Source organism: Lissotriton vulgaris, chromosome 2_2 (assembly GCF_964263255.1).
Source record: "Lissotriton vulgaris chromosome 2_2, aLisVul1.2, whole genome shotgun sequence".
Lineage (NCBI taxonomy): Eukaryota > Metazoa > Chordata > Amphibia > Caudata > Salamandridae > Lissotriton > Lissotriton vulgaris.
This window is the reverse complement of record NC_141688.1, coordinates 100,502,726-100,529,020: the sequence shown is the minus strand read 5'-3', so window position 1 is coordinate 100,529,020 and position 26,295 is coordinate 100,502,726. Positions and strand designations below refer to the sequence as shown.

General features: G+C 43.7%; 1 protein-coding gene across 1 annotated transcript in view; it reads left to right on the top strand.

The window, feature by feature from the left end:
• Nucleotides 1-26,295, top strand: part of ALDH1A2 (aldehyde dehydrogenase 1 family member A2) — a 235,675-nt gene that overhangs the window by 123,055 nt on the left and 86,325 nt on the right. The window lies entirely within an intron of this gene.

The window sequence follows — 26,295 nt, the reverse complement described above, 5'->3', positions numbered from 1 at the left end:
AGAAAGATGGAAAAAAAGAACATCAGCGAGCAAAAAGAGGCAAAATAGAGGCCAGAAACTAGCAATAAAGAGGCAAAATAAAGGTCAGAAATTAGCAGAAAGAGGCAAAACAGAGGTCAGGAACAACCAGAAAGAGGCAGAAAAATGGCAAGAAACAAGCAGAAAATGCCAAATAAAGGCCAGCAATGAGCAGAAAGATGCAGAATAGAGATTAGCAATTAGCAGACCCAGGCAAAATAAATGCAGCAATGAGCAGAAAGAGGCAAAATAGAGATCAGAAATGAGCAGAAAAAGCTAAATAGAGGATAGCAATGAGCAAAAAAGGGCAAAATAGAGATCAGAAACGAACAGAAAGAGGCTATATAGTGGTTAGCAACAAGCCCAAAGAGGCAAAATAAAAGCCAGCAACGAGCAGAAAGAGGCAAAACAGAGATCAGAAACAAGCAGAATGAGCCAAAATCAGAGGTCAGAAAAAGGCAAAATTGAGGTCAGACACAAGCAGAAAAAGGCTAAATAAAGGTCATCAACGAGCAGAAAGAGGCCAGATAAAGGTCAGAAATGAGCAGAAAGAGGCACAAAAAAGCAGGCAAATACCAGAATGAGGCAAAAGAGAGATCAGAGATGAGCAGCAAAAGGCAAAATAGAGGACAGAAACAAGCAGAAAGGCAAAATAGAGATCAGAAAGGAACAGAAAGAGGTTAAATAGGTCAGAAACTAGCAGAAAGAGGCAACATAGTAGTTAGCAACAAGCAGACAGAGGCAAAATAAAGGCCAGCAATGAGCAGAAAGAGGCAAAATTGAGATCAACAACGATCAGAAGGAGGCAAAAAAGAGGTCATCAACTTGCAGAAAGAGGCAAAATAGAGATCTGCAACGAGCGGAAAGAGGCAAAATAGAGATCAACAACAAGCAAAAGGGGCAAAACAGAGTTCAGAAACGAGCAGAAAAGGTAAAACCAAGGCCATCTACGAAGGGCAAGAGGGAAAATAGAGATCAGAAATGAGCAGAAATGGTAAAACAGAGGCCTGCTACGAAATGCAAGAGGGAAAATAGAGATAAGAAATTAGCAGAAAGAGGCCAAATAGTGGTTAGCAGCAATCAGAAATAGGCAAAAAGTCCAGCCATGAGAGGAAAGAGGCAAAACAGAGATCAGAAGCGAGCAGAATGTGGCACAATAGAGATCAGAAACAAGCAGAAAAAGGCAAAATAAATATCATCAACAAGCAGAAAGAGGCAAACTAGAGGCCAGAAACACGCAGAACGGGGCAAAATTCGATCAGCAACAAGCAGATAGAGGCAAAATAGAAATCAGAAATGAGCAGAAAGAGGCAAAACAGGGATCAAAAACTAGCAGTAAAAGGCAAAACAGAGGCCAGCAAATAGCAGAAAGAGCCAAAACAGAGATCAGAAACTAGCAGGATAAGGCTAAATTAATGCCCGCAACAAGCAAAAAGAGGCAAACGGAGATCAGAAACGAGCAGAAAGAGGCCAGACAGTGGTTAGAAAAAGCAGAAAGAGGCAAAATAAAGGCCAGCAACGAGCAGAAAGAGGCAAAACAGAGATGAGAAACGAGCAGTATGAGGCAAAATAGAGGTCAGAAATTAACAGAACATGGCAATATAGATTTCAGAAACTAGCAGAAAGAGGCAAAATAGAGGTCAGAAACCAGCAGAGAGAGGCAAAATAAAGGTCAGAAAAGAGGAGAAAGAGACAAAATAATGGCCACCAACAAACAGAAAGAGGCAAAACAGAGATCAGATACGAGCAGAATGAGGCAAAATAGGGTCAGCAACAAGGAGAAAGAGGCAAACTAGAGGCCAGAAACAAGCAGAAAGAGGCAAAATTGAGATCAGAAACGAGCAAAAATAGGCAAACTAGAGGTCCCCAACAGGCAAAAAGAAGCAAAAATGAGATCGGCAACAAGCAGAAAGAGACAAAAGAGAAATCAGATATGAGACGAAGAGGTTAAATAAATACCAGAAACGACCAAAAAGAGGCAAAACAGAGATCAGAAAGGAGCAGAAAAAAACAAAATAGAGGTCTGCCACGAGCAAAATGTGGCAAAAAAGAGATCAGAAATGATCTGAAAGAGGCTAAATAGTGGTTAGCAGCAAATAGAAAGAGGCAAAGTAAAGACTAGCAACTAGGCAAAATAGAGATGATCAGGAACAAGCAAAATGAGGCAAAATAGAGATCAAAAACAAGTAGAAAGAGGCAAAATAAAGATCAGCATCAAGCAGAAAGAGGCAAACTAGTGGTCAGCAATGAGCAGAAAGAGGCAAAATTGAGATCAGCAATAAGCAGAAACAGGCAAACTAGAGGCCAGCAACGAGCAGAAAGAGGCAAACTAGAGAATAGCAACAAGTAGAAAGAGGCAAACTAGAGTTCAGCAACGAGCATAAAGATGCATAGTTGAGATAAGAAACTAGCAGAAAAAGGCAAAATAGAGGCCGCAACGAGCAGAAAGAGGCAAAATAGAGTTCAGAAACGAACAGAAAGTGGCCAAATAGTGGTTAGCAACAAGCAAAAAGAGGCTAAATAAAGACCAGCAACAAGCAGAGAGGTAAAATAGAGAGCACAAACTAGCAGAATGAGGCAATATAGAGGTCAGAAACGAGGCGAAAGAGGCAAAATAAAGATCAGCATCAGGCAGAAAGAGGTAAACTAGAGGCCAGCATCGAGAAGAAAGAGGCAAAATTGAGATCAGCAATGAGTAGAAAGAGGCAATATTGAGATCAACAAGCAGAAAAAGGCAAAATAAATGCCAACAACGAGCAGAAAGAGTCAAAACAGGGATCAGAAACAAGCAGAATAATAGAAGCCAGCAACGAGCAGAAAGAGGCAAATGAAGATCACAAATGAGCAGAAAGAAGCCAAATAGTGGTTAGCAACAAGCAGAAAGAGGGAAAATAAAGATCATAAACAAGCAGAAAGAGACAAACTAGAGGCCAGCAACGCGCAGAAAGAGGCAAAATTGAGATCAATAACGGGCAGAAAGAGGCAAACTAGAGGTCAGCAACGAGCAGAAAGAGGTACCATTGAGATCAGCAACAAGCAGAAGGAGGCAAAATAGAGATCAGAAATGAGCAGAAAGAGGCAAAATAAATGCCAGCAACAAGCAAAAAGAGGCAAAACAGGGATCCGAAACAAGCAGAAAAAGTTGTATAACCGAGGCCAGCAATGAGCAGAAACACACTTGAACCACTACTGGGGAAAAACTACAAAGACTCGATACTCATCTGTACTACTTGTTCGAACCCTTTGTATTTTTGTTTTGACTCTGAAATTGACTTACTTGATTGTTTTATGATATCACTTCAATGTACTTTTAACATGATTGATGTATCTGCGTATACATGCTCCCCTCCTCTGTAAAGCGCTCTGATATCTGCGAAGATCTTGTTCGCGCTATATAAAACTTTCAAAATAAAATAAATAAGAGGCAAAATGGAGATTTGAGAACAGCAGAAAGTGGCCAAATAGTAGTTAGAAACAAGCAGAAAGAGACAAAATAAGGGCCAGCAACAACCAGAAAGAGGCAAAACAGAGATCAGAAACAAGTTAAATGAGGCAAAATAGAGGCCAGAAACTAACAGAAAGAGGCAAAATAGGGGTCAGCAAAAGGCAGAAAGATGCAAAATAGAGGTCAGAAGCAAGCAGAGAGGCAAAATAAAGGTCAGAAAATAGAAGAAAGAGACAAAATAAAGGTCAGCAATGAGCAGAAAGATGCAAAATAAAGGTCAGCAACGTGCAGAACTAGGCAAAATAAAGGTCAGAAGTTAGAGGAAAAAAGGCAGACAACAAGAAGAGAATGAGCACAGCCCACTTAGGCACTCATCCACCCACTCCCAGAACAACACAGACACTCTCACACCCACTTACCGAACCACTCATACTCTCTCTCACCCACTCACAGATCTATTCAGACTCCCACCTCTACTCCCAGACCCACTCATAGACTTATAGAACCACTCACAGACCAACTGCGCGGCCACCACCTTCTTCAGGAAATTACATATGTCCCAATCACAATATTAGTAGTCTGTAAAAATAAACAGAACAATGAGCATTACACAATCCCACAACTCTGATTACCCCATCATAATCCAAACCCCCATAAACTCGATACAGCGTCCCTATGTCCAACATCTCAGCCCACTGGTGATAAAACTTGAGGCACTCATATACACATCACAGCCATACATCATTGTTTAGATAGTGTGTCCCCATAAAGAGCATCTGCATCAAGATACTTATCAAGAGGATTTATTCCTTATTTTGTATTATTTGTCATTAAAAAGGGCATCCCATCTCTTTTTTGAAGAGTTTAAGGGAATATCCCAATATGATCATAACCAGGGGCCTACCCGCCTCCCTACTAGAGAACCCTCCTGCTCACAACTAATCTCACAGTTAAAACAAAAACTTTTTTTTATATAGCTGTGATTTCAGGGCTTGTAAATACCTCTGGTTCAATATTACCACTTGGTGCTCAATAGACTCGGTACTTGGTGAACTCGATAATGTATGGTCTGCAATAAATAACATCTGACAGCCAAGAGGTATGCCTCGATAATTATTTTTTGTGAAAGATAACCTTAAAAGCATTGCCCTGGACTTGACGCGAGCCCTGCCTGGAAAGTGCTCCCTTCCTAACAGGACATTGTGAGAGATAATTTATTCATATATATATATATATATATATATATATATATATATATATATATATATATATATATATATATATATATATATATATATATATATATATATATATATATTCACTGAAAAAAACATAGGTTTCACACCAGTTATAGTTAGGAATTAGCATTTAAAAAACCTATTAAATTCACTGAAAAAACCATAGGTTTCACACCAGTTATAGTTAGCTGGAAATTTTACTGACATAAAACCATAGAAATTCCAACGTTATAGTTAGTTGGACTCACTATAAAAAGCGCGCCTGCAATGCACTGCTGATGACGTCACATATTACATCACTCATGACATCGTCATTGACATCACTCATGACATCACTGATGACACCAGCCAGTGAATGTGTGTCTTTCTGAAAAATCAATATGTTTTATATATGTATTTGGAAAGGTTGATGGAAGAATAAATGGTTAAATAAGTGTGTAAATGGATGTTTTTTCTTTAAAAAATGATTGCTTAACTGCCTTATTAACTGTATCTTATTGAATACATATATTAGCGAGTAACTTTTAAATATTGAAATATATGTATCAGTGTTTCACTTTGTGTATAAGTGGCTGCATGAGTTGGTGACTGACTCACTGTTTGTATGTGTTTTTAAGACAGCATATGTGCAGGACTGTATGGGTGGATGAGTGTGTATGTGTGTGCTAGTGAGTGAATGACTGTCTCACTATTGTCTTTTTTAGTAACAACATATATTTTAATCTATTGTATGTGAGTTTTGATGTATATAAGTGAGTATATGTGAGAGTAAGAGATTGTAAGAGTTCCTGTTTAAATAAGTATGTGTTTCTATAAGTGATTGTTTAAGAGAGTAAGTATGTGTAAGTTTCCTTAGAAGTAAGGAGGTAGTGTGTGTATAGTTGTATATGCAAATAAATGGATGTTCAATAGTTTATTTGCATGTGTGAGTATGTGTGTGAGTAACTTTTGGATGACTGTCGGTGTATAACAGGATGTATACATGTATCACTACATATGATGAGTGAGTATATGTATGAGTGACTATATAGAACTGTTGGTGAATGAGTGGATGTGTATATAGATGGTGGAATTACTGAATTGGTTGTTGTAACTGGTATGGATATCTCCATTTTTTGAAAATGTTAGTTTCTATTTTTGAATATGTGTTTCAAGGGTTACATTACACTAAAAGGAGGTCTGTCACTCTGTCATAAGGATGGTGTCATAAGTGATGTCATGAGTGATGTAATATGTGACGTCATCAGCAGTGCATTGCAGGCGCGCTTGTTATAGTGAGTCCAACTAACTATAACGTTGGAATTTCTATGGTTTTATGTCAGTAAAATGTCCAGCTAACTATAACTGGTGTGAAACCTATGGTTTTTTCAGTGAATTTAATAGTTTTTTTAAATGCTAATTCCTAACTATAACTGGTGTGAAACCTATGATTTTTTCAGTGAATTTCATAGATTTTTTAAATGCTAATTCCTAACTATATATAGGGCCTCAAACCTATGAAATGTAATATTTTTTATAATGAATCCTATATTGTATATTTATATAATACTATTTTTTCTTTTTTTTGCCCTGGTGCGCTCCAGGTGCGCGCCCCGGTGTGCGCACCGGAAAGCGCAGTTTTCCGGCGCGCACCGGTGAGCGTCCCGTTAGCGCTATTGCCGCGAACGAAAACATCATCGTGACGTATCGCGTAGCCGCATCCGCGTGATACGCATGTCGTAAGCGCACCCGGAAGCACTCGAGCGAATACGATCGTGCAACGTAAGCATCCGACGCGCATACGCGACGCGCCCCGGGGTGCGTCGCGTAAGCGCGTCGGGTCATGTGACCTGAAAATAACACTTTTTATTGGTGTAGAACAGTTTTGGTTTCCAAATGATGAAAGCCCGGGTCATGTGACCTGAAAAGAACACTTTTCATTGGTTCAGGACTGTTTTTTTTCCCAAATGATGAAAGCCCCACCTTTTTTCCTTATTCTGACTTTGTCATTTGACTGAGGAAGACCTGTTTGGAGATCTTTGAGTAATATTTTGTACTTTAAAATGGCCACAGCAGCAGCAGCTGGAGCATCTGCACCACCACCACCACCACCAAGAGGACCACCACAACATCACATTGGTGGTCAAGAAGAAGAGGAGGAGGAGGAGGAGGAGGAGGAGGGGAGGAGGCGGCTGCCAGAAGACAATACCCCATATAGGCCAAAGCAGCACATTGTATGGGAGTTTTTCTCCATCCCAGAGGGCAAGAAGAAAGTGAATGCGCCAAAGGTGACTTGCCAAATCTGTGGCATTGAACTTTCAAGGGGGAACCCTAATAAGAAATATTCATTTGGCAATAACACCATGATTCGGCACATGCAGCGCAAGCATCCCAACAACTATGCTGCCGCAGAGGTGAGAGAACTGGCCAGTAACCCTCCCCAATCTTCACCCATCACCTCCAAAAGAAAGCAACCCACTACATCGGGACCAGAGACAAGGGAGATGGTCCCAAACATTCAAGCAAAGTTTGGGCAGTACAAGATCTCTTGTATTTTTTGTGGTAAGACCATCACCTATGGTGAGCAAAGCATAACGCTCATCAACCGAGCTGGTGACAACCACAAATGCCCCAAAAATCGATAATTTTTTCCTGATTTTATTTTGCTCCAGTTGAGCCGTTTTCAATTCCCTGTTTTTTGTTTCTCCCCATAAAAATAACAAAAAATATATAAAATAGTTCATAAAAGCCAAAAAAAGTACAAAATGTTCAAAAAAACATTAAAAAAATATAAAACAACAAAAAGAAGAAAAAAACTGTTCTTTTTAGAACTACCTCCAAATTATACAAAAGGCTACATTTTTTAAAAACTATCATTCTTTTTTCCCCGTGGTACACTCCGCGATGCGCGTACCGGGCGCCCCCCGCGCAAATCGAAAAAAAAAATTGTTTTTGCCCCGCGGGCCCTTTTATAGCCCCCACATCAAACCTAGGGGGTCTGGGGGGGTCTACTCTGCCCCCTTATAGTCATTTCCCCCTTTGTTTTAGCCACCTCTTGTGTCTCGATCCTACCGAGACACAAGATGGCGGCCGCTCCGGACTGTTTGGAATGTTGACAGACATACGAGAGCCAATCAGCTTTCCGCGCGCAAACGCGCGTGGCGCGCTGGTTAGCGCCCCGGTGCGCGTACCGGGGCGCGCTTGTAGATATATATATTTTTTTGAACCTAAATTACTCAAAATCCACTGGAGCACATATCTTGAGACATAGCAAAGGCACATCAGGCTACCAGTCCCTACAATTTTGCCAAGTTTGGTGGAAATCCATTCAGCCGTTCGGGCTAAAAATGAGGTCGACCGCCCTATAGAAATTAACATGGGGAAAACACGTTTTGGGACCCCCCTTTTTTCTCGGCCCCCGCTTGACAAATCTCCCCCAAACTTTCAGGGAAGGACCAGAGCGCCGCGAGGCAAATTTGAGGAAATTTTCAGGCAGATTCCTCAACCGGCGCAAAAGTTATTCACAATAGAATTTTGAGATTTTCTATTGAAAATAATCCTAACTATAACTACCTACTGGCGATATATATATATATGCCACACTTTCCTCCCACAGTCAAAATATGAAAACAGCACTCTATGGCAGTGAAGAGGTGTATTTGGCAACCCATGGGGAGACAAACTGCTCTTCAACGCGTTTCAGCAAACATCACCTTAATCATGAGGTCTCCCGTCATTGTCGGTGCAGTGATCAAGGCGATGTTCACTGATTCGTGTCAACAAGCAGTTTGTCTCAGTACTGACTGCCAAATAAATATAACAATACTTCACTGTCCTGGAGTGAGCACGGCGTGGTATACGCCAAAAAGCATTGGGTTGTTCAGCATAAAGTAAACTTCATGAGCTAAATTGAATCAAGACTTTTCCTTTGGAGGCAAGTGTGCGTCCTACTTGCTACTATCAGAAGTGATCCGTAAAGTAACCCAGACGGGCACCGGTGCTGGTCCTGGGTAACAGCTCTTTTAAGGACTTCATGGTGACTGGTAATAGATATATATATATATATATAGCTACCTTAATCAGCAGTGCTCTTCTCTAAACATATCGTATTGTGAGCAAGGCAGTTGGATCTGCCGAAACGTGTCAAAGCAATCCGCAATAAACATACTTTACGCAGATTTCAGCACCTGTTTTGTACTCAGAAAAGCAGGAGTTGGAAACAGGAGATATATATGTATGGGTATATTTATATTTATAAGCTACCTTGCTCAGTAGTGCTCTTCTCTATATATGTTTACTGACTGCAAAATACAAATTAATATATCTTTTTTTACTGATTTTTGTTTCATAACGTGTAATGCTTCTATTGCCCAATGCTATTGCACTTCACTTATTCACTGCTACATTTTCATTGAATAAATACTAAAAAATCCATGGATACATTTGGGAATACAGATATTTCAGTTGCATGCCGCAGTAGGCTTGGAGACGGGCACAAACGTTTTTCAACTTAAGCTTGTCCCAAAGCTGAGTAATGAGTTAATATCACCAACAAAAGATGGCCAACAGAGACAGCAAAGTGATACAGTGCCCTCTTTATTTGTTCATATGTCTAATTCAGCTAATTTGAAAAGCTCTCTGCATGAAGCTTCTGCGTCATTCAGCAAAAGGTTGCAAACTGGATACGTGATGTGGACCCATTCATGCCCAGTGAAGAGAGCCATGGCACATAATAAGGACATAAAAGAGCAGATTAGAAACTCAAGCACAAAGTTGTTATTGCTCATAGGCAAACTATTATTTTGCCATTGATATTCTCCTTTTCTATTAGCAACAAAGCCAATTTTGATGCAACTTGTTTAAATCTTCAGTGCTTCATTGTGATGGTTCTAGAAGGCTGCTGTCTACACGTAGTGGGGGAGATTTACATTTCTAACTTCAGTCCTGGGGATGGTGCATATATTTTGTGGTGTCAATTTTTTAATAACTACAGCCTATCTAACATGCTTAAATATGCGTTGAAGGGAGGGAAGATTTACTTATATGCTTCTAGTTCTACTAACATAAGGGAAAGGTTTATGTATTTACGGGGGAGATTTACTATAGTTACTGTTATACCTCCAGTCACACTAAGATTGAAGAAAGTAGCTCTTTGGGATGGGGGAGCTGGGATCTATTATTTCAACTCCCCATTCTACTAACATTGGGGAAAGTGCATATATTTTCATGTGTCAGCTGTTTTATTCTAACTCCAGTTTCACATACATTGGGGTAAGTGCCTATGTTTGGGGAGGAGAGTCGGATTTACTATTCTAACTCCAGCCCGACTATCATTTTGAAAAGTCATATATTTGGTGGATGGGGGGAAATTAAATATTCATAACTCCAGTCCTAAATTTGAGGCAGTGCACATTTTCGGGAGAGAGGGAGTTAAATCTACTACTCTAATTACAGTCCTGCTACAATTAGGGAAATTGATCCTATGGGGTGAAATAGTTTGAGATGTATTCTAGTCTTAAAACCACTAGGGAATGTGCATATTGGAGGCCGTCAGATTTGGGGAAGTGCATATATTTTGGAGTGAAATATACTACTCTTCCTCTACCACCACGAACGTTTGGGAAAGTGCATATATCAGGCAGGGGTGGAGGAGTGTGGGGTTTGGTAAATATGGAGTTTGGTGTCGCACTAGATTTACTATTCGAATACACTATTAAAATAGATTTGCTATTATAAATCCAGTGCCACAAATACTCTGAAAAGTGCATATATTTAGGGAGAGGGGACAAATTTAGTTTTCTAACATTGGGATTCTGATTTACTATCCTAACTCAAATTAAGAAAATTTGAAAAAGCACAAATGAGTAGTAATATGTATCATACACATTTAATTGAACAACATGTTAAAAAACACAAAATGTATATTAACATTTTATAAACTTTAAAATTATTTAAATAAAAAATATCTCCTTGTCAATACTCATATAGAATTAAATTGATATCACTTAAATTCCCCAATGCATATGTACAATAATGTTTCTAATAAAAACAAACTAAACACCCAAACCGGACAAAAAATATGCAACCAATTTTCTTATTTCTACAGGTTATAAAACAGAATTTTAATTAAATAAACATTCTAAAGTAAACAACAAATTACTAAATAAACACAAAAATTACATGTATTAAATTATTTAAACATTATTAATTTCATATCAATTTAACAAATGGCTATATCACTGAAATAAATCACTACCCACACATTCCCCAATAAACTCCACAACCCAAAAATAACATATATAGAAAATTACTAACAATCATTTGATGTCTATAACCATTTATTTTAAAATTCATAATGCAGTTGAATGCATATTATATATACAATATTGTTTATATCAACACTACCTGCCCAAAGCCCCAATAAATTCAGCAACCTGAAAGAAAATGCTTACAATAATTTAACATGTATTTACATATAAGCTTTACGAAAAGAATAACCAACTCATAAGATATATAAAAATGTTATTATATATAAAACATATTTGGGTAAACTATATAATAATCTTTGATATTGTTTTTGTTTTTAAGTGATACGCATAACCTCAACACATATCCCTTAATTGTATGGCAACTATGATATTCTGACCATGATATTATGGTCAAATGATATTTTGGAGTCAATATCCACATGCCATATAGCACTGACCAGTGTGCAAGAGTATATTCTCCAACCGACGGGTGCAAAAAATAATTTTCCCACAGTAAGTGCAGTTAATGTTTTTCTACTGGTTGGTGCAAATAAGAGCGTTGCACTAGTCACTCAGTGGAAATATTAGTGAACAAATGGACTGTACTTATGCAAACTGTATGCAATCTTTGCCATGCCCTGAAACTCAATGGAAGAGAGTGTGACAGAGGTATCGTGAGCACAGACCACATTAAAGGTGCTTTTGGCTGACAAGTAACACAAGATAAATAGGGCAGAGAGCACTATTGTGAAATAATCCAAAAACAGAATTAGAATGCCTTTATAATGTGTTTGAGTGAATATAAATGTCTTTATTTATATAATGCTTTTGAGGCTGTTACATAAAGTGCCCTGAGGGCACAACAGACATGTGTGCAGGCTTTCTGTGACCACCTCTCCCCGGGCCCTTTGATATTTCACAAGAGGTCGCACACGTTTGTGTGCTACAATTTGAAATACAAAATGTGACGGGCACTTACAGCAGGGGCGCGATTCAAGGTGGGGCTGCCACGTTTGCCTGGGGACATGTTTCTAAGCTATTGAAGGAAACTCTTTGCCTCTGCACCCGTGCCGTATAATGAATGCAGACAGAGAGGCAAAGAGACCATCAAAAGCTACATTGACTGTGTGCCACAAAGAGGTGGTGCACCATCACACCCCCTCCCCCCCCCCCCCCCCCCCCCACTCCACTGGGGCGCTATCTGAACTATTATATTACAAAATGCACACCACAACGATTACTCTGAGATGACTCAACCCAACAGGGCTAAACAATGGTCTTCTATATACCCAAAGAAAACCTATGAAATCGAATAATTATCACACAGGGCCTACACAAAACCCACTCCTAGGCCCACTGCCTATAATACCAGATCAGTGCTTCAAAGCACATAAGACACAATACGTTAGGATTCCTTCTTTTGTCAGAGAAAAACTGCAAACCATACAGTGTACAAGGTCAACCAGAACCACACAGGGTGCAATGCCGAATACTTTGCTAAAAACCTTCCAATTATTTACTGATATGGTGAGGCCCTAGAGGTGGCAATTTTGCTGATATGGTGTAAACGTTCCTATTTGTTGGACTATGGATATATCATATCTCTGCAGCATGAAACACAGCCTTTACCACTTAAATGCAATTCAACCAGTATGGGAAGAATGCTTTTTTCCTTGTTATGAAAATATTACTTTTTTCTATTCACAACATTTATTTTTACATCACAACCGCACTTTCCAGTACAGTTGATATGTCAAGCGGAGGCATTTGACTAATTCAAAACATATTGCAGTATAGCTTGTTCATTCTAGAGGCCCTAATGATGACTCTATAATAACAAAGAGACTAAGATGGCCGCCGGGTAGGAGCTCTCGGTAAGAGCTCCAGTGCTGAGGATCCCATTCTTTGGTTTTATCCCCGTTAGCTCCGAGCGGCACCGTGCAAAGCTACACAAAAGTAACTGGAACAAGTAACTGGATTTGCTTACCTGAACGAAAACTGCTGAGGATCCCCGACTTGCCTGGAGGCTGAGACTCGCAGGAGAAGACAGGGTTCCCGCCTTCCTCTTCGGACCCTGGGCTCCCCGCTGACCAGATTGCGGAACCCGATAAGGATGTCTGCTGCTTAGAGCCCGCTGTGCATGACTGGTGGACCGAGCGGAATCAGTGGTTGCCTACGGGACATCATTGAAGTGGACCCGGATCACTGCTGGCGCCTGATATACTACGAAAAACCCCACTGCCACAGTAGTACGGAAACTGATCCCTGCCACCGGAGTCTCCAGCCAGCCTGAAGTGATCATCGCTCGCACCTGACTAGGGGGGCAGGTACCTGAGCCCGGACCACTGCTGTTGACGCCTGGGAAGCTCCTGTCGACGGAGCCCACGGCCCCCGTGGGTGTGGAGAGGATCTGCCTGCCTGCGTTCACCTCCGCCTGCATCTGGCCGCCTGCACTCCACGCCTGTATTTGGGATTGGGCTGCTCCCTACCAACAGAGGTGTCCGACCAGCCTGGGGCCACCGTTGCACGCGCCGACGGGGGGGCTCTGAACCTAGACCCGGATCACGGCTGGGGATGCCTGAGACGCCTGGGAGGCTCCTGACGGACGGCGGAGCCCACTGCCAGAGTGGGTGGGGAGGTGTCCTGCCTGCCCTCGTTCGCCGCATCATTCTGACCCCCGCCCTACCCGGGGACCCGTGCTGCTTCGAAGCGGAGAGGTCTGTCTTCGCTGTTCCGGAAGGTCGGGGTGGCTGTGCCGGCGGTCGGTGTGCCTGTCTGGGCGTGCCTGGACCTGCGGGTCCCGGTGAACTGGGGTGGTTGTATCCGCGGACCGGGGGCTGGATCCCTCGCACCACGGGGGCTCACGGAGAGGTGACGCCCTGTTGCAACGGTGAGCTCATCGCCCCACCCCACCACAATCACCATCACTGAAACAGACGGAGCGGGGGCAAGCGGAAGGGAGTTGAAGTGGTTTGACCCAGCACGGGTGCTAGCTGGATGCCGCCCTTCCCCCCCCTCCCAGTAGATCATTGAAAACGGAGCAATCGACTTTTAGAGCGTCTCCGGTGTGCTCTGTTTACGTGTCTGGGCGGCCACCGCGCAGCTCTACTTGGAGGGGCCTGACTTGTAGCAGCTTTGTGCAGCCTGACGACCAGAAGGTAACTAAACGCTAAGCTATTTCAAAACGATTTTAACACATATGCACACCGGTTTCTCACTTTCTGCCCGGAATTGTACAAGCAAAAATACTACTTCAAGCATTTACGCTGGTCTCTCATTTTATGCCCGGAATGCACTGTAGGCTTTGCATTTTCGCGGGCTTTGCGGTCTCCTCACTCACCATTGGCCAATATGGCTGGGGGCCATAAACTGGAGCCATAAATCGCCCTTCTGCCTAACAGTTGACCATGAGGCCCCACTCCAACGCGGTCAGGAATCTGCAAAACAGAGATAAGACTCCCTCCCAGCAAGCAAGCTAGGAATTGGGCTTGCTCATACAGGAACTGAAACTGCCCTCCCCTGCTCTAAAAGCAACAACAACAAAAGAGGACTACCGTCTCGATCCCTATTTGGTGGCCATCTTGGCCTAGTCTCTCTCTCGCTTTGGCGGCCATCATGGACTAGTCAGTCCCACCATTTGAACATTACCTAAGAACTGGCCTTTTATACCAATCCCACCCACCACAGACTTTACATAGCACTGTATCTAATCCTTCGTGTGATTAAGTGTCTGCCTTTTATTGCAGTATTATATTTCTAATGGTATTTTATACATATTGTGTAACCTGCTCCCATTGTCACTTTCTCCCCACCGGTAGTGCACCGATCGCGACCTCATATTTTACCGGTTGATCACCAGAGTCATATTTGTCTATTGTTGCCTACGTTTGCACCTATATTGGTTCCAGTATATCTTTAGTATTTCATTCCAGTATGTCTTTAGTATTTTATCCCTATTTGCATACTGTATATTTTGTAAGCTGCACCCATCTCACTTTTATCCCTACTATGCACTGATTGCTACCTCATATACCTTGTTAAGTTGCACCCATTCACTTTCTACTACTGGATTATACCGATGCTACCTCTTACATTTTGGCTACTTTTGGCCACTCACTAGCGTCACTTTGGTTCCATTTAACTGATTGCTACCTCATATACCTTGTACATTTTTGTAAGCTGCATCCACTCACTGTCTACCCCCGGACTGCACCAATTGCTACCTCTCATATTGGTTATTTTGGCCACTCACTAGTGTCTCTTTTGCGCTATGTAACCTACGGTTGACAGTTGTTTTTTGCACATGTGTATTACTATCGTGCCTCCTCCCATACCCTGCTATACAGCCACCCCAACATGGATCTCATCGGCAAGCACACTTATAGAATCAACTACCCATCCACTCTCACCAAAAAAGCCGCTAAACGCTTCAAACACAACTTCTTGAGGTCCCACCCTGAAACCCCCTTTGCCGACTCCTACTTCTCACCGGTCAATGGAGCCCTGAACATTGATATCATCTTCCACACCTCACGCAGAGCTCAATGGAGAAAAGCGTTCCTCACCCTACTCACCGTCTCCCCCACCAGGAAAACCGCTCATGGCCTAACTCTCTCCATCACACCATCCCAACTCTTCCCTGGCAGAACCACCATTACTATCTACAATAACGGGATTGTCCTAATTCAATCCACAGACAAGAACCTGGAACTACTAGACAACCTGTTCCCCAAGTTCAAAGAGCACCTTTCCAAGCTGCGGACCTCCACCCATAACTCCGCCAGCACTATCACTCCTGACGTCACAGCCCCCACTAACAACCCTTCTAACCTAGTTCAGCATCAGAACAACACGCACCTCACCTCTACCCCCAGCAGCCTAGTCAATAACTTACATGCTGTTTTTACCCCACATTCCTTAATCACAGTCACACATCGCTCCCCCTCATACACTAGCCGCCCCACTAACACTAACCCTTGGACTCCCACACATACCACTCCCATTCCTCTCTCCCCTGACATAACAACTCCCACCCACAACTCCTCTAACCTAGATCAGCACCAGAACGAAACGCATAACGACAAATCCCACCCTTTGTCCCCCCCACCCTCAGTCCCCACTACCACCCGCTAATCAACCACGCAAGGCACATCACACCTATCGTCATAACTCCCCCTCCCCACGACAGGACCATCCCTGACCCCATCTCCCCCCCCACTCTCAGCCCTCACTACCCTTCAGGCTCCCCCATCACCACCAACATACACCCCACCTCCACCCCGCTCTCTCCACCTGCTACCAATGCCCCCCTCTACGCCACCAAAACACCCCGCACCTCATCCACTTCCATCGCCCTCATGCCCTCTCTCCTCCCTAACGCCATCCCATACGCCGACACCACGGAGCCCTGCGTGAACACCAACCCACCCTCCCTCCCGCACGATAATCCCCAGGTCAGCCACTCACCCACGATTGACACCCCGAGCACTCACACCTATCCCACGCAGGACAAGATTATGTCCTCCCTCCTTCAGCTCAAGGAAGACATCCACACCATCAAAGAAGACATTCATACCATCAAAGAGCTTCTCATCACACCCCCCAGACACACCTCACGCACCACCACCCCCCCTCGCAACCTGCTCTCCACCCGTCCGGATGACGCTCCCAGGCTACATCCATCACACAGGACCGCGATCCACGCCCACAATCGCAACAACCGCACCCGTCGCCCACACTGGACAGCGATCCCTGCCCACAATCGCAACAACCGCCCTCGTCGCACATGCAACCCTCTTTCGGATCTCGACACTCTCACCCTCCTCCGCTCCTATGACCCAGCTGCTCTAAACAACCCAACCACCTCGCACCTCCCCATTCCCATGATACACTCAAATCCCAGTAGACCCTGTTCACTAAACAACAGAATCTCCGTCCCGAATAACCTTAGAAAAGTCCCCATATCTCTAGTACCCTCTACCTCCCTTGACAAACCCCGTCTCAAATGCACTCTCCTAAACTGCAGATCGGCTTCTAGACACTCCTCCGCCATCGCCGATCTAATCCTAACATTGGACCATGACCTAATCATCTTGACTGAAACCTGGCTAACCGAATCTTCTACACCTATAATGGACATTCTGGTTCCCCCCCAACTACCACATCATTAGGCTTGACAGGTCCGGCAAGATAGGTGGAGGAATCACATGCATACACAGGAACAACCTTTCTGTGCTGAAAGTCTCCGCATCGTCCCTACCCTCCCCAACTTCCTATGAATACATCTGCCTTGACATTATCAGTAAGGGCATACCGATATGCTCCCTTCACGGCATTTACCACCCACCCAGAGACAACCTCCCCTTCGTCCAACAAATCATGGACATGATTTCAACCAACGCCGGACGACAGCTCACCCAAATATACCTTGGTGACTTCAACCTCCACTGGAACGATCACAATGATGCGGTGGTAAATAGTCTTAAAAACTTCCTCGACGCCCTAGACCTCACCCAAATATGCAACAGCCCGACCCACGAGAAAGGCTCTATCCTCGACCTGATCTCCCCAAAGAGGACGCCATCCAACTTGAGTCTATCCAACCATGTGACTGGTCAGACCATCATATTGTCACATTCATCATCAATGAAAAAGTCAAACTCAACAAGGGGCAATCCTCCAGACCTAAAGTCTGGAAAAGAGACCTGAAAAAACTCAACCCATACTCCCTACCCCCGAACAGCCGCGACCTCCTGCTCCCTCCTACGGGCGCCACAGATGTCCAATCCTTGACTGACCACTATCTCAACGCCATGACCTCAATAATTAATGAGGCTGCTCCCTTGCAACTAAAAAGAGTCTCTGCTAAAATCTCCAATCCATGGTATGACGGGAGTCTCAATGAAGATAGACGAGCCATGCGAATGGCAGAGCGCACCTGGAGAACAGCTCCCTCCGCACTGCATCTGAAAACTCTGAAGAAAAAGAGAAACGCCTACTTCAGGAAAATAAAGCGCTCAAAAGCAAACTTCTTCAGCCTCCAGCTCGACCAAGCAAAAAACCGCCCAAGAAAACTGTTTGAGCTGATCAGAACACAAGCCAAGGAACAACCCCAACCTCTCAGCACTTCGTGCGAAGCACCCTCCTGTGAAGACTTCGCCGCTTTCTTTACCCAAACAACTGACAACATTAAGAGTGATCTCCGCACTGACGCAAGCCTCTTCGCCACACCCAACTGCATAACACTCACCGAACCAAAAAACAATGCTACATGGTCTTCCTTTGACACCTACACCGAAGAAGAAATAGGCAAACTGCTCAGCACCTTGAAACCCTCCAATCACCTCACAGATCCCCTCCCCGCTAATGCTGTCAAAGATTTCACTCCATTGCTCCTTCCACTCTGGACCAAAATTATCAACAGCTCACTCCAACAAGGAACCATCCCTGACTCCCTCAAAGTTGGTCAAGTCACACCTTTACTGAAGAAACCTATGGTCGACCCATCCGACCTAAACAACTATCGCCCCATTACCAATATTCCCACTCTCGCCAAACTATTGGAAAAATGCGCGCAACTACAACTGACTAAACACATTAATCAGTTTGATCTCCTCAACCCTCATCAATCAGGCTTCCGAGCAGGACACAGTACTGAAACTGCTATGACTCACATAATTGACGAAGCCCTTCAAATCCTAGATCAAAATGATACCTGCCTCCTCATCCTTCTTGATCTCTCTTCAGCCTTCGACACTGTTAAACATGAGAATTTACTCGAACTTTTGAACACAAAAATGGGTATATCTGGGACTGTTCTCAAGAGGTTCACCTCCTTTTTACACAACAGGTCGCAGAAATTCAAGAGTAACAACCTGATGTCCTCGCCAATACCTGTTTCGTTAGGCGTCCCCCAAGGATCCTCCCTATCACCAACGTTGTACAACCTAGTTATGGAACCTCTCACTACCTTGCTACAAGCATCCAATGTACTTTTTCACATGTACGCAGATGACACCCAACTATATCTCAAACTACAATCCCCCAAAGACATTTCACTCCTGAACTCAACGATCAGAAGCACCCAATCCTGGCTTGCCGATAATCATCTCAAACTCAATGCTCTGAAAACAGAGTTCCTTCTGATCTCACCTCCCGTGAAGATCTCTACTACTCAATCCTGGCTTAAACATCTAACTGCACTCAATGACCAACCCACCATAGTAGACTCAGCAAAATCTATAGGCATAACTCTCGACTCCAATCTCAACATGCAGCATCATATCAGCAAGGCTACTAAGGGAGCAAACTTCCAAATCAATATCCTGAGGAAACTTAAACCCTTCCTGCCAGCCAAAGACTTCCAAACTGCAGTACAAGCACTAGTAATCCCGCGAATTGAATACAGCAGCATCGCCCTCTGCGGTCTTCCGTTAACCACTACCGCACCCCTAAGAGCTTCTCTAAACGCTGCAGCGAGACTCATCACAGGGTCAAAAAAACACTTGCATATCTCCCCTGACTTGAAAACATTGAACTGGCTGCCTTTGGAAGCCAGAATTCACCTGAAAATCGCCTGCATGACACACAAGGCTGTACATCTGAGCTCTCCCGGATACCTCGCTCAGAAGCTATCAATCTCTGGCGGCACTGGAAACACTAGAGGCACTAACAATCTTCTGCTAAAACCTTGAAGATTCCGTAAGGAAAAAACTTATAAACGCTCCTTCTCAGGAATGGCACCCAGGATCTGGAACTCACTCCCTCCTGAAACCAGGCTCATCTCCTCTATCACACTTTTTAAGAAAGAAGTAAAAGCTATTCTCATGGCCAAATACACTTGACACTTGGCCTATTAACGTTATCCGTAAAGTCTCTGCACCATTCTGTATTATTCTGCTTGATCCCTACGACTATGTCTTTTTTACCTGTATTATTGACTTACCTGACTATCTATGCACACAGCTATCTATAATACCTGCATATTGATGTACCTGTTTTACTTTACTCCCTAATGACCTGAGTTTCACTCTCTTGTTGGTATGCCCTGCTTTGTAAAGCGCTCTGATATCTGCAAAGATCTTGTTCGCGCTATATAAAACTTTCAAAATAAATAAATAAATAAAAATAAATAAAGATGTAGTCTCCTGAGTCCATTGTGGATTTGCTGCCTATCAGTGGGATCAATCTGGGTTTTCCTGTTCACGCGCTCTGTCTAAGGATTACGTGTTCCCCCACCTATGATCTGTCAATCAGTTGTTTCACGCATAGGTTGCAGGAATGCCTAACCCCATATTTCTGACTTGGGGTTGAGGGGGGGGTCACATCAGGTGAGCTCAACAACGGAGATGCAAGTTCGTTTTTATATTTACATGTATCATGGTGTACATCAATATAGTATTGTCCAATATTAACAAAACCTATTCATATGTCAATGCTTGTTCTTGACTGTGACTGTCTTTTAATCAATTGACAAACCCTATTAAGCCCATCACCACTCTGATACCTGAATTTCAAATGTATTGTCATGCCCATCCTGCTAAAGTGTTTTCGCAATCCAGTGGCCACAAGGGAAGGGTTAATGGGAAGATCTGGTGTTGATTCAGGTCAAGATGTGCCACTATGTGCAGTGGTGGTAAACTTGGAGAAAGGCAGACCTTTCACAGACCCAGTTCTGCATGTGACCACTACCACAGATCCTCTTACGGACTAGGCGTCCATCGCTCACATAGTACACAATCCTGTGTCAATATCAGGCACCTAGTCAATCTGCTGGCCCTCAAAGAATTTCTGCAACTCTGTTGCAGCAAGGAAATCCAGATTAGAACCGACAACATATTATCCATGTATTACCTCCAGAAATAGGGCGTGCCGCTAGTGGGATGGGTCCAAAGACTGCCGGAAAAGCTGCCATTACCCCCCAGCCGAGTGGGACTGCGCACATCTCAGCATTCACAGGCTCGGAGTCCGTGGTTGCTGCAACGTCGCGACAGGGCGAACTCCCACTGTTGCTGGCTACCCAGACTGAAACCACAGGAGAGAGGAAGGGGAAGGGCAAGACTGCGCCTCAGCTGTGCCAGGCCGGCTCGTCTGTAATGGAGCTTCTACGAGGCTCCATCGGGGGAATTGATGCTCCCCACCACCGCTAGAGACTGCTGAGGATCCGGGCAGCGATGAGGCACTACTTCAAGACAAGACGACTCTAACCTCAGCGACAGAATAACCGCTGCCCGTACGAAAGGGTACAGAAGCAGGAATACAAGTAGAGTGTACCACTCGATGCCGACAAGGCAAATGTTTTTTACTTCTTTGCGTTCACCTGAGGGTAACGTTGGTGGCAATGCAAAGGATACTGCAAAGGGTGCTGCCCAATCTCAAGCTCCTGTGTCTGTTGCAGACCGGCAGGGGCTATGCTGGACAAAGTAGAAATGGGACCAGCAGTGGTGGTGGAGGGGAGGGATAGTCACCCCCTAAACACAGCTAAATCCCATCAGAGGTCTAGGAAAAGTCAACAATTATTGGCACGCTCCACAGGATTGGAGACTGAGGCTAATGATTATGAGGCTAATGATTATGATCTCGAGACTAATGACTGCTTTTTCTCTCTGTCTGATGACACATGGTCAGCAGATGGATTAGGGTTACTCACTGCATCTAGCGAAAACAAAAGCATACCTGATACAAGTAGTGTTGAGTCAGCTGAAACAGCGCATAAAGTGGCAAGGAACCTGGGATGATAAAAAATGAGTGAGGGAAAAAATCTAACGTGGTTAGATGCTCCTCAAGATGCTCATGTACAAGGGACAGTCAAAAAAGTTAATAAGTCAAGCAATGCCATAGGTGAACACCTGACAGATCTCAAGACTAGAGCGGCTGCTCTCGAGATTGATATGGCTGGCACTCGAGGACAGACGGAGACTCATGAATCCCAACTGGTAGCTATCCAGTGGAAACTTGAGGACCAAGAAAATTGTGATGACGTAATAACTTACAGGTTTTTGGTGTTCCGGAAGGCAATGAGGGATCAGATGCATGTACATATATGGTAGATATGCTGAGTAAAGCCTTTTGTGAACTAGAAGGTTGCAACTGTCACAGGAGGTGCATCAGCTCACTGGGTGCCTTTCTTTCTAAAGCAGCCAGTTAATTGGACATGAAGCCTTGAGCTATTCTAGTATACTTTGGAAACTTCCTTTTGAGGCAATCTATTTTTGAGAAAGCCAGACTCAAAGTCAAGCGAACCGTAGGAGACATTTAATTTTTTGTCAAGCCTGACCTTTGTCATGTAACTGTTGAGAGACGATGGCGAATGTGCTAGTTGATCAAAGCATTTGAAGAAAAGGGGGCTCAGGCTTATTTAACAAATCCTTCCCGCCTGAAAGTGATTTGGTTGGGATCGGACTCGGTTCTTTACCTCTGAGATCAAAACTAAAGAATTTCTAGCAGAGTCTGGTTTATAAGAACCGCCCTCTCGTGGTTACAGGTGTTAGGTTTGAATAAGCAACATGGGGCTAGGGAAGAAGGCTAGGTGGAGGTTCTAATGTTATAATGGGATTATGTATGTTTTTTGTTTTTTCCGTTTCAAACACTTCTAGGGGAGGGTGATTTAATGGTGGGGATAAAGAGCTGTTAGTATTGGTTTATCACTAGTCAGAGAGGCGGATTTCATATGCCACAGATCGATGCCTGGTTTGACTGCTTTTCAAGGTTGGGGAGGTAGAGGAGGGAGGAGCTGGGGGTGCCGGGGCCGAGGCGGTTTGGGGAGTTATGGTCCGAGTGTTTGGGAGGACAGATTAGGGATAGGGGGAGGTGGTTGGAGGGTGGGGCTCAGCAAATGGGTAAAAATCAATAGAAGAAGCAAGGAAGGCCTCTTGGAAGGTTCAAATACAGAAGACTTGGTTAGTCAGTAGAATGTTACATTTTTTTATTTAAATGGGTAAGATATCCATATGTTCAGTAAACGTGGGTGGCTTAAAGACAAGGCTAAGCGTTTGAGGGTTGGTGAGATAGTGTTAGAAATACTTTTATTTGGTTTGTTAAAATCTTAAAAGGGTGGGACATACCACCATGTGGAAAACAACAGCATATCCAGTGAAACATGCCCCCATGTACTGGGCAACATTGATCAAATGTTCATAATAAATAAAAACAGAAAAAGACAATACAAAATGCTAAACATGCCCTTGTGTGCTGGGCAACATTACGCAAGTGTGCAGGCTGAATAAAACCAGAAAAGCGATTTTTATAAGGGGATGGATAGCCCTTACATTAGAAGATTGGAACCACCAAAAGATTGTTATAACAGGATGCAGCACATGTTAAAACTTGTGCTTGAATAAGCATGACTATCCCCCCTGTCTCAAACAAAGTGCTTAAAATGACATAGAATAAAAGGGGAGAGGGAGGAGAGGAAGCTGCAAAGAGCATCAGAAAAGCTCTGGGTCCGGGTGTAATACGTCCATGTTTCCCATTTCCTGTTTTGCTGCAGCCTTCTTTTCGAGCTCTTGAGCTGCAAATGTCAGGAAGTTGATCGTTTTGCAGGAAAGTTGGATCAAAGGGCCTCTGAGGCATTTTATCACTGCCGCTCTGCAGGTCCTGACTTGTGTTTCTCTTAGCATTGGCCTCAGCAGGATCTTTCTTAAATTGTATAGGGCCGGGCAGATACATAAGGGCAGATACATAATAGATGTAATAGCAACTCTTCTCCCTTATCACAGAGGCGACAATCCAGAGATGGTCAAGTCCGTAACCATTTTGGGGTGAGGTCTTGGGGTTGGTGAGATAGTAAGATCCCAGGGTCCTGACATATGACCCATATTTCATGGAATAAGAGGGAAACCCTGATGATTAGTGGGAATACTCTAATGGCATGCTCAACTCAGACCTCTACCATCAGAGGTGTTGCTATTCATGCTAAAAATAAGTTTGGACCAGCAAAAGGAGTTTTGGAGGACAAACGGGGTAGATTGGCCGAAGTGGGCTGTGGCTGCACTACCCATAGGGCTGACAGTATACAACATCTGCGATGAGAACCAGGACGACCCGTCTGCCACCCTATCGAGTATCGGGAACGCCCGACAGGCTGTCAGTGGTACCGACGTAGGCATAATCATGCGACCGCCAACACACCGGCCGCAATGCCTATAGTTTGCATTGCGGGAGGTGCAGCTGGCTGCAGCACCTGCCGCAATGCAAAATAGGGACAATGCACATATCCCTGCACTACGTGGCAGGCACCATGCGGTGCCCGCAACATGGTGCAGGGATATGGAAGGGGGCACCATAGGTGCCCCCCAGTCCCCATATAGGAGGGCCAAAGGGGAAGGGGGGCTGCTAGGGGCCCCCAAAGTCCCTTTCCGCTTGCCTTTTCATGGCAGGTTCACCGAATCTGTTTTAAGTGTATATATATATATATATATATATATATATATATATATATATAATAGAATGTAATGAACTGATTGCGTATCTTACATTTATTTGGTATCGGTGTGCTATATGCAAATTAAACTCCAGCTTTTAGAAGTTTTATGCTTAGTCAGCCGTGAAGCCTGTTTTAATCCTACCCTGCTCTATCATATGTATAAAAATGAGGTTCAATTTATCCTTTTTATATGTTAATTAAGGAATTGACTATCCACTTCATATTTATTCACTATATGCGCAAAATGTATATATGCCGTACCCTCTGGGAAATTAAAAAATAATGAAATAGGGTGGCACACACTTCCCTCAGCTCTATCACCTAGTGCAGAGCATCTGGCACTGGGTACTCCACTACAACAGTCACCTTCTAGCGGAGTCTCTACTGGGGGTAGCCAGTAGCCACCAACTTAGCGGACCTGCTCAGCAGGACACATCAACAAGTCCACAAGTGGAACTCCACCCCAGGTCCTTTACACATATATTCAATGCTAGGGCACCCCTCACACAGGCCTACTCCCCACCCAAGAAAACTCAAAATGCCAAGCTTTACCAGCACCCACAGTCTATGGATGCACTGGTAAGGAATATTTGATTCGTCTTTTCAACCTCTCCCACTGGTTCCCTTTGTGGTCAGGAAGCTCAGGGAAACATCTCTAATGTTCCTCTTAGTGGCTTCATCATGGGCCTGACGTCACCCGTTCCCCAATCGACTGGAGCTATCTATCATCCCCTATGAGAGGTTTATCCTCGGGCCAAACATTGTTACACAGAGGGAAGGCCATGTCAGCCACCAACATCCAGGGCAGCTCATGCTTCTGATTTGGCCCCTGAGGTCCCACAAGTCTGGTACCTCCGACACCTGCAAGAATGTATGTCAATGTTAAAGAAAGCCGCCCGACCCACAACAAATGCCTGTACACTGCAAAAATGGAAGAGGTTTGACCATTACTGCATTTCTAACAAATCAGATTCTTTAAACCATACAATGCAGGTGATTGTGTCCCACCTTTTGCACGTGCAGAAGGCTGGGCTTGCCTTCACGTCCATTGCCTCATTTTAACAGTAGTTGCCGCTTACATGCAGAACAGACATATCATATCTTTGTTATACCAGAGGTTAAAGCATTTATCAAGGGACTCAAAAGGGTCATGTCACCAGAGTACCTTCAGCTGCAATCTAATACCTCAATATAGTATTTGCCAGACCTACGGGACCACCATTTCAGCCTATGCACTCATGCAACTGGCATTTCCTTTCCAGCAGCCTGACCTTCATTGTGACTATCACCTTGTTTAGGCACATCAGACACCTGCAAGCACTGACCATTCAAGAACCTTTCATCCAGTCCACAGGGACAGGACCATTATTAGAACCAAAATGTTCCTCCATAAGGTGGTGTCAACATCTCATCTTAACCAAACCACATAACTTCCTGTATTTTTCCTGCTGTCTAATTATGTGGCAGAAAGAGCCCACCATAGATATTAATAGTTATCTTGTGTACTACATAGATAGGACCAGGTCATTCCACAAATCAAACCAGCTATTTGTCTCCTTTGCTAAATCCTAACAAATGACAGCCTATCTCCAAGTGGAATGTGAAATACATCCAGACCTGTTACCTCAAGGCAAAGAGGGTCTCCATAGGTCCCCTAGGGTGCACTCTAAAAGACGAGGGGTACTATTCTTTCTTAGCAAAAATCCCCATAGCTGAAATTTACAAAGGCACCATCTAGTCAACCCACAACACTTTTACTAAACATTATTGTGTCAACATCTTGGCGCGTCAGCAAGCTTTAATTGGCGAGGCTGTTTTTAAGGACATTATTCCGCACATCAACATAATATGCCAGTCACCGTGATTTGGTGGGTACATCTATACAGTCTATATTAAGAATGAGTGTCTTATAGCCACATATGCTACAGATGGAAAATGCTACTA